The following is a 12,160-nucleotide window of genomic DNA, read 5'->3' on the forward strand; positions in this document are numbered from 1 at the left end:
CCTGAGTTTCTTAGACCTCCCACATTAGGGTAAAGATAGTGACAGATCTTGTAGATTTTTTGGGTTCACAAACCATATCAAACTAGTGGAAATGCCACAAAGGTCCAGTGGAGCAGGGTTCCCCTTTTTTAAAGATAAACAATGATTGTTTTTACAGTACACTGAACTATGAAGATGAAAATAGGATCAAGGAAGCAGCACTCTGGTTTGAAGAAGCACCAGAGATAAAAGCATAAGTTGTATATTTATAATTACAGTATAATTGGGCCCGAAGGCGCAGCAGTAATAGTGCGGACCAAAGAGGAGACAAAACCAGGTTCGAAGTACAAAAGGGTTTATCCAGAAGAATCGTCAGAGTACAGGCAAAAGGTCAGTTCAGGCGGCAAACAACGGAGACAAGGAAACAGGCAAAGATCGGTACACAGAAAATCAGAATAAGAAGTCACACCCAGGAACACAAGTCAATGGAACCTATAATTGGGCAAGGAAGAAAAGGGCAATGGGGTTTAAATAGTCCATGGCTTGGCGCCGAAATGTTGACGCATTGGCGTCAGACGCAGACGCCAGCATCCCCACGCTGACGCCCTGACGCCGGCGCCCGATTCTGACGCCGGCGTCCGTTCCGTCGCCGGCGACCAATCCCAGATCGAGAAGATGCCGATGTCACAGGACAGCGCCCAGCAGGAGCCATGCGGTGGAGCAGAAGGTCGCCATCTTGGACGCCATCTTGGGTGAGTGTCATAGTTTCCATTACAGTAAATGAAAACCCTCAAAGTTTTGGGAAAGTATTCAAACCGGGAATTGAACCATGGCCTCCTCAGGGAAACAGCAAGCGTTTTAGCCACTGAGCCACAGGGATGGTTCCTCCTGAATTTCGTCTTGCCATTTTGTCTCATTCTCACAATTCTAAACAGGCCGGTCATCCTGGGATTAAAAAAACTACTGAACTTTTGTCTCGTCTGGTTTGGTGGCCATCTTTAAGGAAGGATGTTAAAGACTTTGTTTCCTCTTGTTCCACCTGTGCCGTTTCTAAGTCTGGACATTCTCCCCCAAAGGGTTTTTTGTTGCCTTTACCCATCCCTTCTAGACCTTGGACTCATCTTGCCATGGATTTTATTGTCGATCTTCCAAATTCTTCCGGCCACACTGTCATCTGGGTGGTGATCGACAGATTTAGTAAGATGGCTCATTTCACTCCTCTCCGCAAACTGCCATCTGCTCCGGAACTTTCTGAACTCTTCATCAAACATATTTTTCGTCTCCATGGCTTTCCTGCTGAGATCGTGTCTGATCGTAGTCCTCAGTTTGTGTCTAAGTTTTGGAGGTCACTGTGCAAAGCCTTGAATATTTCTCTTCAATTTTCTTCCGCTTACCATCCTCAGTCCAACGGGGCCGCCGAACGTGTCAATCAAGCATTAGAGCAGTTCCTGCGTTGTCATGTGTCCTTGTGTCAGGATGACTGGTCGGACCTTCTTCCATGGGCGGAATTTGCCCACAACAATTCCCTTCATTCTTCTTCCCAGAAGTCTCCATTTTTCTGTGTTTATGGTTTAAACCCTTTGGCATTTCCTCAGGACCTCCTACTTACCAACGTGCCTGCCGCCAATGATCAAGCAGCCCATATGATGGCCATCTGGCATGCTACGGCCGCTAATTTGGAAAAAAGTGCTTCTTCCCAGAAGAAATTTGCCGACAAAAAGAGGATTGCTTCACCAACTTACTCTCTTGGTGATAAGGTTTGGTTGTCCACTCGAAATATTCGTCTCAAGATTCCCTCTCCTAAACTTGGTCCCAAGTTCATCTGTCCCTTTCCCATCATCGAGGTCATCAATCCTGTGGCTGTCCGTCTTCTTCTTCCACCTGAGATGAGGATCCCTAATGTGTTTCATGTGTCTCTCCTTAAACCCGCAGTCTCTTCTCCCTCTTCTTCTTCCACAGCTCCTGTTGTCGTCAATGATCTTTCGGAGTTTGAAGTTAGCAGAATCTTGGACTCTCGCTTTTCCAGGGGTGCTCTCCAATATCTCATTGAGTGGAAGGGTTTCGGTCCTGAGGAATGCTTCTGGGTGAGAAAGTCTGACGTTCATGCTCCCATCCTTGTCCGCAGGTTCCACAAACAGTTTCCTTCTCGTCCTGGTCCCGGTGGTCCTGAGGCCCCCCCTAGGGAAGGGGGTACTGTAATGGAAACTATGACACTCACCCAAGATGGCGTCCAAGATGGCGACCTTCTGCTCCACCGCATGGCTCCTGCTGGGTGCTGTCCTGTGACATCGGCATCTTCTCGATCTGGGATTGGTCGCCGGCGACAGAACGGACGCCGGCGTCAGAATCGGGCGCCGGCGTCAGGGCGTCAGCGTGGGGACGCTGGCGTCTGCGTCTGACGCCAGCGCGTCAACATTTCGGCGCCAAGCCATGGACTATTTAAACCCCATTGCCCTTTTCTTCCTTGCCCAATTATAGGTTCCATTGACTTGTGTTCCTGGGTGTGACTTCTTATTCTGATTTTCTGTGTACCGATCTTTGCCTGTTTCCTTGTCTCCGTTGTTTGCCGCCTGAACTGACCTTTTGCCTGTACCCTGACGATTCTTCTGGATAAACCCTTTTGTACTTTGAACCTGGTTTTGTCTCCTCTTTGGTCCGCACTATTACTGCTGCGCCTTCGGGCCCATTACAACTATAATAACAATAACATCTTGTGCAGGTATTGGGTGTATTATCTGGAATGCTTAGGGTCTTCAATAAAGGTATTACTTTAATGCTGAGCACTTCGCTTAAACATTTAAATATTAAAAAATCCAGTATGATTTTTTTGTCACCAACATGGATTTGTGGATTTTGAGCTTCTGGATAATAAATTCCTTCATTTAAAAATACAGGGAGGCACTCACTTTTGCCTATTGGCAGTACATTTGGAGGGAAGCACAATGTTTTAGGGATTTCCCACCTTGAAATATACATGCGGAATAAATATTTTTAAAACTGTCATCACTAAGACTGAGGAGGCCACGAAAAAGTTACCAAAGACATTGAAAAAACACATGTCCATCAAGTTCGACCTTTCTAAAACCTTCTACAAATCAGTTTAAAGTAAGGCAAACAAAACTCCACCGAAATCCAGCTGTGAGTTCAGCTTCATCGCGGGCAAAATAGTTTCCATTCTCATCCCAAAATTAGAAAAATTAGTCTGTGGATTGAGTGCTAAATGAGTGAAAACGAGTGTATGTGCGTAAATACCCTTGCTAATGAGGCATCCTGTTTATTTGAAATTCCATAACATGACTGCTCTGACTCTCACCAATCTGATTACTATTCTCTGAACTTTTCCCATGTACACTATGGCGCCTACATATAAAAGTGTAGAAAATAACGCATAACAAATAGGTGTGAATTAGCTGCAATATTGCTGAAACAGAAGTGTGGAAAAGAAGTGTGGAAAGAACGCAGGGTTGTGTCTAAAAGCCCCTTTATTGTGTATGTTATCTAGAGGCCAAAAAATTCCAAATGATGGGAAGTCCATCTCCCCTAAACTCCATTTTAATCAATAAAATTTTAAAATTAAAATTGTAATAATTTTTTTTTTTAATTATTTTCTTTTTTTCCTGTAATAATACCTTTGGATCAAGTACCTTATACTTGATCCAAACTAAGATATAATTAATCCTTAGGGGAGGCAAAACCCCAATCCTATTGGGTTTAATTGATGTTTAAATGATTTTTTAGTAGATTTAGGGGCCCATTCATTAAGTTCGAGTGAAGGAATAGAAGAAAAAAAACTTCGAATTTCAAAGTGTTTTTTTGGCTACTTCGACCATCGAATGGGCTACTTCGACCTTCGACTACGACTTCGACTTCGAATCGAACGATTCTAACTAAAAATCGTTCGACTATTCGACCATTTGATAGTACTTCTATTTGATAAACTTCGACCCCCTAGTTCGGCATCTAAAAGCTACCGAACCCAATGTTAGCCTATGGGGAAGGTCCCCATAGGCTTGCCTAACTTTTTTTGGTCGAAGGATAATCCTTCGATCATTGGATTAAATTCCTTCGATCGTTCAATCAAAGTATTTGCGCAAAATCCTTCGTCTTCGATATTCAAAGTCGAAGGATTTTCATTCCCCAGTCGAATATCGAGGGTTAATTAACCCTCGATATGCGACCCTTGATGAATTTGCCCCCTAATGTTTGGAAATACAAATTATGGAAAGATCCCTTTTTCCGGAAAATCCCAGGTTCCGAACATTCTGAATAACAGGTCCCATACTTATACCAGAATAGCAAGTTTTTTTACAGCATTATTTTACTCTGCACTTAGTAAAGTTCATTAAAATTATGGGGATTGATTTTTAAAACATGCAAGTGTCAAAAGCATCAAGCACACCATATGGTCAATTTTGACTCCAGTTGCAATAAAATGGATGCAAATGTAGTGCATATCGACACCATCATTATTATTATTATTATTATTAATAAAACATATTTAAAAAGCACCATCATATTCTGCATCGCTGTACAATAAATTAGGGATGCACCGAATCCAGGATTTGGTTCGGGATCTGGCCAGGATTTGGCCTTTTTCAGCAGGTCATGGCAAAAACAACGCATACCCATGTGTGGTGGGTGGAGGAACTAGCGTTGTGGCAGGCCCCCAGTCCGACCCTGTCTCTCTGACCCATAGTCTCTATTTTAAACAAATTATTCAAATTTTAAAGCATGATTTTTCTCTGTAATAATAAAAAAGTTCCTTGTACTTTTCTAACCAAGATAAAATTAATCCTTATTGGAGGCAAAACAATCCTATTGGGTTTATGTTATGAAGATGCAAGTTACAGAAAGGTCTCTTATCCGAAAAAACCCATGTCTCACCCATTCAGGGCTGGATTAGTGGCGATGCCACAAAGGACATACCTTCCAACTGTCCCCTATTGAAAGGGGCTGTCCCTCTTTTGATAGCTCAACCCGCAGTCCTGCTTTCTCTGCACTGAACAGCCCAAAAGATACAATGTTTCTAATTTAATTGGCTCTTGGTAGAGAGCCCAGAATAGGTACTTAAGATACATTTGTAACAGTTTTGTCCCTTGGGAGACAGTTTGAGTTAGACTCACAGCTTAAAGGGCAATTTACCTTCATTCGTAAAACTGTAATAAAACATAAAAACTACAGGAAATGTGTTCAAACTTTCATAACCTGGCATATTTTGTAAAATGGGTATGGTAATTAGAGGGTGTAGCTGCAAAAGAGGCATGGTTAAAAAAAATTTTGTCCCTCTTTCCATTTCCAGAATGTTGGGAGGTATGCAAAGACCCGGGCCTAGGGTGGCAAAATTTTAGGGGTGGTAGGCCGCCCAGCCGCATACTAAGGTGCACTGAGGATGAACAGGTTCCCAGTGCTCCGGGGCATCCATATTTACTCTCGGGGGGCGTGCACACAAAGGCGGACAGGCAGGCTGTAGGACCAAGCAGCCTCAGGGCACTGCTGAGGGTAATCTTGCTCGCATTCTGGATAACAGGTCCCATACCTGTACAGACAATAAGATAACATACAAGCTACATGTGCCCTGGTGAGAATCAAACTCAAGACTTCAGTGAGATATTGATGCTAAGCATTGTGCCATTAGGCTGCCCAATAAGAGTTTATAATACACAAAAGCCATGAATATCTTGTAAATTATATCCTTATAAACGGTGAGTTCTGATGTCATCAGTTATAAACGGTGAGTAGTGATGTCATTTCTGTCACATGACTCACTAAAACTTGTGTATTATAATAAATAAAGTACCCCCTGTTGCAAAATATGAGGATATTAGAAGTAACCTCGGAGTTTCATGCCCTGTATAAAAACACTCGGCCTTCGGCCTCGTGTTTTTATATGATCATGAAACTCCTCGGTAACTTATAATATCCTTATATTTTACAAAAGGGGGTACTTTATTCCCTATATAAAAGTAGATTCTAACAGAGCGATCTGATCTCTAACATGATAAAGAAACTGGCACAGGATTGTACAGCGGCATTAATGGAAAGTGCATTAACTCGCTCCTCATAATGAATTATCCAACCCCTTTTCATTGCTGCTATTTTATATCACATTGTTACCGGTGATCGCAAGTAATTATTTCTAAATAGCTTGTCTTCTTCTTCTTTTCAATTATACATGTGTTGGAAATTCATACGTATTTCATTCAACTGCTGATATTTTCCCACATCTGTGATTCATATTTTGAAATGGCTCCGCTTACAAGGGATAGGATATTATTCTGTATGTAACCTCATCCTAAAAGTCTGTTTCCACTTTCATTTTTCCTTTTGCAATGGGGGTCACACTGTCATGTTGATGTTTTGTTACTATGGCGACTAAAAAGTTTCCAATCTACTCAAATATTCAGCAATCAGCTTTACGCTTTTATCTCTCTAAATGAATGTAAAACCTGTAAAAGAAACTGCTCGTAATTCATTGCAGCAGTAAAAAAACAAAAAAACAGCAGCCATACGCTGCTTATCTATTAGCAAATGTCCCTTCATTTATTGCATTGCCTTGGTTCTTGTCACCTGCAAGTCCTAATGCTAATCATGTAGCTCTCTAAGGGCTCTTACTGACGAGCGTTTTTACCTGCGCTCCCCTGTGCAGCATGTTGCGTCTCAACCTGCGTTCGGCGCCTACACGCGCCTGTGTGAGTACAGCCCCATTGAAAAAAGCTAAATGCGTCTATTCCTGCGCTCCCCTGCGGCTGAACGCAGAAAAACGGAATGCAGGGGAGCGCAGCTTCAACCGCTTGTCAGTAAGAGCCCTAATTAGTTAAAGGCTCACCGAATACATGGCAGAAATGGAATTATGTAAAAGAAAGATTTCCTCCTGTAGCTGCATAAGTTTAGTAAGACATAAATACAAATAAATTTGCATTACAAAATAATTCAATATTACATTGCAAGGTTTAAAGGGGTGGTTCATCTTTGAGTTAACTTTAAGTAAGTCATACTAAAAGTTAATTTAAAGGCACAAAATAACTACTTCTTTAGTAATCAATCCGAAAGTGGGTAATGATTCCATGAGGTGCAGGGAGTACTGCTGCAAAGTGCCTTTATTCTTCAACACGACATGTTTCGAGCTGATCAGCTCTTTATCAAGTTTGAACAACACCCCAGTGATACAAACATTTAAAATCATTAACTCCCTCCCACCTGTATTTCAATTGGTCAACCAATCACTGCTGAGAGGATTTACAGCCTAATCGGCGAGTGGGACCAAGTCATTAATGTCCTCAGTGAAAACCACATAGTCCAGTTATTCTTCACAAACAACAACGAGGATGAAGTGCAGTGTTATAGTTCAACAACAATAACTTTTTCCAAGTGTTTCCTGTGATTGTGCTATTAAAATGCAATAAAACAACCGAATGACTTAAACCCCAGCACTGCACTCCCTAGGCCTGCTCGAGCTGGATATTAAACAAAACAACCATTAACTTTTTTTGTTACATGTATCATTTATGCTGCCACCATAAATTGTAATTATAAAGCTACTGAAGTAATCCTTAAAAAAAGTTTCAAATTCAAGGCATCACTATATGTTAGAGAAAGAAACAGTTTTAGTATCCATTCTTAAAAAAAAACGTACTATACTCCATTGGTCATTAAGGATCCAGAGCACATAACTTTTTTATCTAATATTGCTTCTTTTTGCAGTAGTATTTTCTTTATACTACTGCTTGCTTATATCACCAGCCTGCTTATAATAGCTTGGATTTGGTGTATCCCTAGTAAGAGGTTTTAGTGCATACACTAAGCGCAGGCGCAAATAACAAAACTTGCTGTTTTCTTTCGCTTGGAGTCATGAATTACTCATAATGTACTGTATATGAATTGTCATATTGTGCATAGTTTTTCCGTTATTGTCATTTTTTTAAGGGCATTTTGGTTTACAGTATCTGTTAGTCTACATTTAATTAAACTTATAATATTTGTGTTTACCTGAAAGCAAATTTATATACGGGTATAGGACCTGTTATCCAGAATGCTTGGGACCTGGGGGCTTTCCAGGTAACGGATCTTACCGTAATTTAGATCTTCATAGCACATCTACTAGAAAATCATGTAAACATTAAATAAACCCAATAGAATGGTTTTACATCCAATAAGAATTCATTATGTTTTAGTTTGAATCATGTACAAGGTACTGTTTTATTATTACAGAGAAATCATTTTTAAAAATTTTGATTATTTGGATAAAATGGAACTATGGGAGATGGCCATTCGGTAAATTGGCAGATAACAGGTTTCTATATAGCGGATCCCATAGTATTCTAATTAGCATCAGAGTGGCCCATTATGGGCCCTAAAGAAGAATCATTCAGTGATATGTATGAATTTAAAGTAACTGTGTGTTTAGAGACATTTAAGCAGTGTGCAGCATTTGGTGGGTAATGCATTGGGCCCTCATACTAGTCTGCACAACATCATAATGAGGGATGATGGTATAAAAGCCGGTGACATAACTGGAAGAAAATGTGTGTTGAAAGGAAGTGTGCCAAATTATGACCGCATTCAACAAGGGGAGACAGGGTCATAAATGTAGATCCAATGATACTGCCTAGAGACTGCTCAAAACTGTGAATAAATGACTGATATGGTAGACCTGGGGTCCCCAACCTTTTTTAACCCGTGAGTCACATGTAAAGAGAGAGCAACACAAGCATGAAAAAAGTCCATGGGTATGCCAAATAAGGACTGTGATTGGCTATTTGGTAGCCACTATTTGGACTAGCAGCCTACAGGAGGCTCTGTTTAGCAGTACACATGGTTTTATGCAATAAAAATTTGCCTTCAAGTTACTTTGAGGCCAGTGAGAGCCACGCCCAAGGGGTTGGTGAGCCAATGGCTGGGGATCACTGTGATAGACCATGAATGAAGAACAGATAGTGATTTGCAGACCTTCAGGAACATACTGATAAGGTGACATTGGACGTAAACCCTCCAGATCCAAGGGTCATTCTCTGCACCAAGTCAATATGCTTCTCAGTGTGTATGGTCAGATCACAATTCTGTTTTCAATACTTAGTTGCTTAAAGGAAAACTATACCCCCCAAACAATGTAGCTCTCTATAAAATGATATTGCATAAAACAGCTCATATGTAAAACCCTGCTTCATGTAAATAAACCATTTTCATAATAATATGCTATGTGCCATTGGGTAATCCTAAATAGAAGATTGCCATTTTAAAAAACAAGGGCCGCCCCCTGGGATCGTATGATTCACTGTGCACACAAACAAACCAAATAAACTATACGTTTTAGGTCAAATGAGCCAATTAACAGACAAAGTTCTGTCGTTTGCTCCCACACTTCTTCCTGTTACAGTTAGAGCTGCAGTATTTCTGGTCAGGTGATCTCTGAGGCAGCACACAGACCATCACAAAATGGTGGTTCAAGACAAGAGATGTAAAAAGGGCAATATTTACTTAAATATATATTCCAGTTTGGTAAGATTCTTTCATATTCCATTTAATTTGATCTAATATGATTTTAATATGTAATTTGATATAAATCTGTTGCTTAAGTATTCATTTTGGGGGTATAGTTTTTCTTTAATTAATTTCTTCAGTCTAATAGTTAACACTGCTTCAGTAATACAGTGGCCTTTCCCCTTGTTAGTGAGACCTGTTAACAATTCATTGTCATCATAGTAACTGCCCTCTCTTCAGGTATCAGGATAGGATAAGAAAATCTATTAGCTCTTCCGCTAAGGTGTAAAAACTGTATAGGTAGCAGTGTGTCAAGGGGTTGCATATCCCAATGAGTGCTTCATCAGAGGAAGCCTTTTTCATTATATTCTTTTAATATTTTGATATTTATTTATATGAATGTACTTATATTTCACCTATTACATATGTTTTCACTCAAATTTACTTTATTTCAATGCAGTATCACCATATGGTTATAAAATACTTGGATAGACCTGAAGCATATACCTGTACCAGTATTTTTCTGTGCAATCAATCTTCTATTTAATATTTTAACTACTTTTTAACAGTTTTTTTACAGCAGATTTCCTTCAGGTTTTCAGCACCCATCACTGTACAGTTAATGCAGTCTGCATCCTTGTCCACTAACACCTTTATTGACTTATCTGGTGCAATGTGCAGAGCTCAGGCTCAGACTTTGGAGAACCTTGCATCCCCTTGGTGCTCCTTTCTTGTACATTATGGATGACGCAGAAGGAAAGGGTGCACCAGGGGATGTTCATGTCCTGCCTATGAGTTGCTACATAATTATGTTCTCAATTCAGGGAACACATAGAGCTAAACCTGTGAATATTAGGCTACAATTTGGAACTGGCAAGGAGTATTTTGGGTATAAAACATGGTATTGTGCACCTGTTTTTAAAATACAATTATTATTAAAATGATTAAAATTGGTGCCAGAATGCAACTTTCCAATACATGACAATGCCAGGACCTTGTCTCTTGCTTTCCATATTATCCAAGTACTCCACTTTTGTGAATGATTCAGTTATACTTGGTACCAGGGCCAGAACTAGGGGTGGGCAGAAGACACCCGGCCAGCTTGGCCTGGTCCTGCTTGGTACAAATGCTAAAACTGCAAATCTGACCACTTGACAGACAAAATTTTGAATTTGGAGATGATATTATTATAGAAGAAATAAAGTAATCACAAAATAAGCTAATGATTATGAATGTTAAGGGAAGGCGAAGGACTCTACAGGGCTTAATGGAGAAGGAAAGGTCTTTGTACGTGGGGGTGCCAAAAGTTAAACAACCCCAAGTGATCGCATGTACTTACCTGAAACCCTGGGCCGGTGCTCCTATTAGGAAAAAACCGGCCCGGGATTCTTCCAGTGAGCACCACAGAGTGATCATTTTCTGGCTTCTTCTTTTTTTCTCTTAGCTGCTCATGCACAGTAGCATGAAAAGCCAAACTTTAATCAAAAAACCGTCTAGTTCGTTCTACTGCGCATGCCTCTGCCCTGATAAATTTGAAGAAAGAAGAAGCCTGAAGACGATCCGTGGTGCTCGCTGGATGAATTCCCGGGCCGATGCAGTTTTCTCCTGATAGGAGCACTGGCAGGGTTTTAGGTAAGTACATGCGATCTCTTGGGGGTGCCTAACTTTTGGCATCCCCAAGTAAAAAGACCTTTCCTTCTCCTTTAAGCAGAGATGGTTTGGGATTTATGTGATATGATGGAACATGAAGAACACTAGCTCTGAAGGAAATTCCAAGATAAAGCTTTGCTTCCAGCAGTGCTTTCCTTCTGAGATTCAGGGTGATGGATGTTTCCCCTATTAACTGACTCAGCAGAAACGGTATTTAAAGTCCGGTTCTCCATGAAAGTCTTCCTCTGATACTCAAAGGTCTTGTAAAGCTTATATTTGCAACAGAGATTTACTGTAGCGCTGATGGCCATAATCCTTATGCCACTTATACTTGTGCTAAAAACAAATAACAGGTTCCAAGTAGGGAAGAAGCACACCAGCTCAGCCAGGCAATGCATTTCACACATTTATTTGCAGAATTATTAGAAGCACAAGCTTTCGGGGTTGCGGGGCAGACAGTTACTTTCACTTTCCATTCATTGTCATCCATTTATGTCACTGCTCTCCCCACATTCCCTCTGTTCTCTTAACCATTTAATTGTGTAACTAGGGCATGGGGATGGACATTGAGTCCCCCATTCTGGTGCATAAACAAGATTCTGAGATGATACAAGGCTTGTCTTAATAACAGTGTCCACAAAATGGCTCCTACCTGCTTGCTATAATTATGAATTCCCAGACTGAAGGAAACCAGATTCCAATAATTTATAAAGTGTAATTAAAGTTCATTTTGCTTGACTATTGTGATGAAATAGGATTTTGAATATTTTTTTGGGGTGACAGGTCCCCTTTAAATAAGCAAACTGCGGAAGAAATCCTACTCTGAATTATTTGGTTGCTATGGGGGGACTCTTTTTTTTCTGACACACAATGCTTTTGTTTTATGAGATCTCTACGCCTTTGTATTGATTGAAAAACAACATGTAAGGAGAGAAGCCTCATATGGCATCAATAGAGAATGACAAGCGCGATAAGTGAGAGAATAATGTCTTACCATTATTGGTGCTTAAAAAGAACTCTCCGAATCCAGGAATCAAAATAGAAATGTTTAATG

Source organism: Xenopus laevis, chromosome 6S (genome assembly GCF_017654675.1).
Source record: "Xenopus laevis strain J_2021 chromosome 6S, Xenopus_laevis_v10.1, whole genome shotgun sequence".
NCBI lineage: Eukaryota > Metazoa > Chordata > Amphibia > Anura > Pipidae > Xenopus > Xenopus laevis.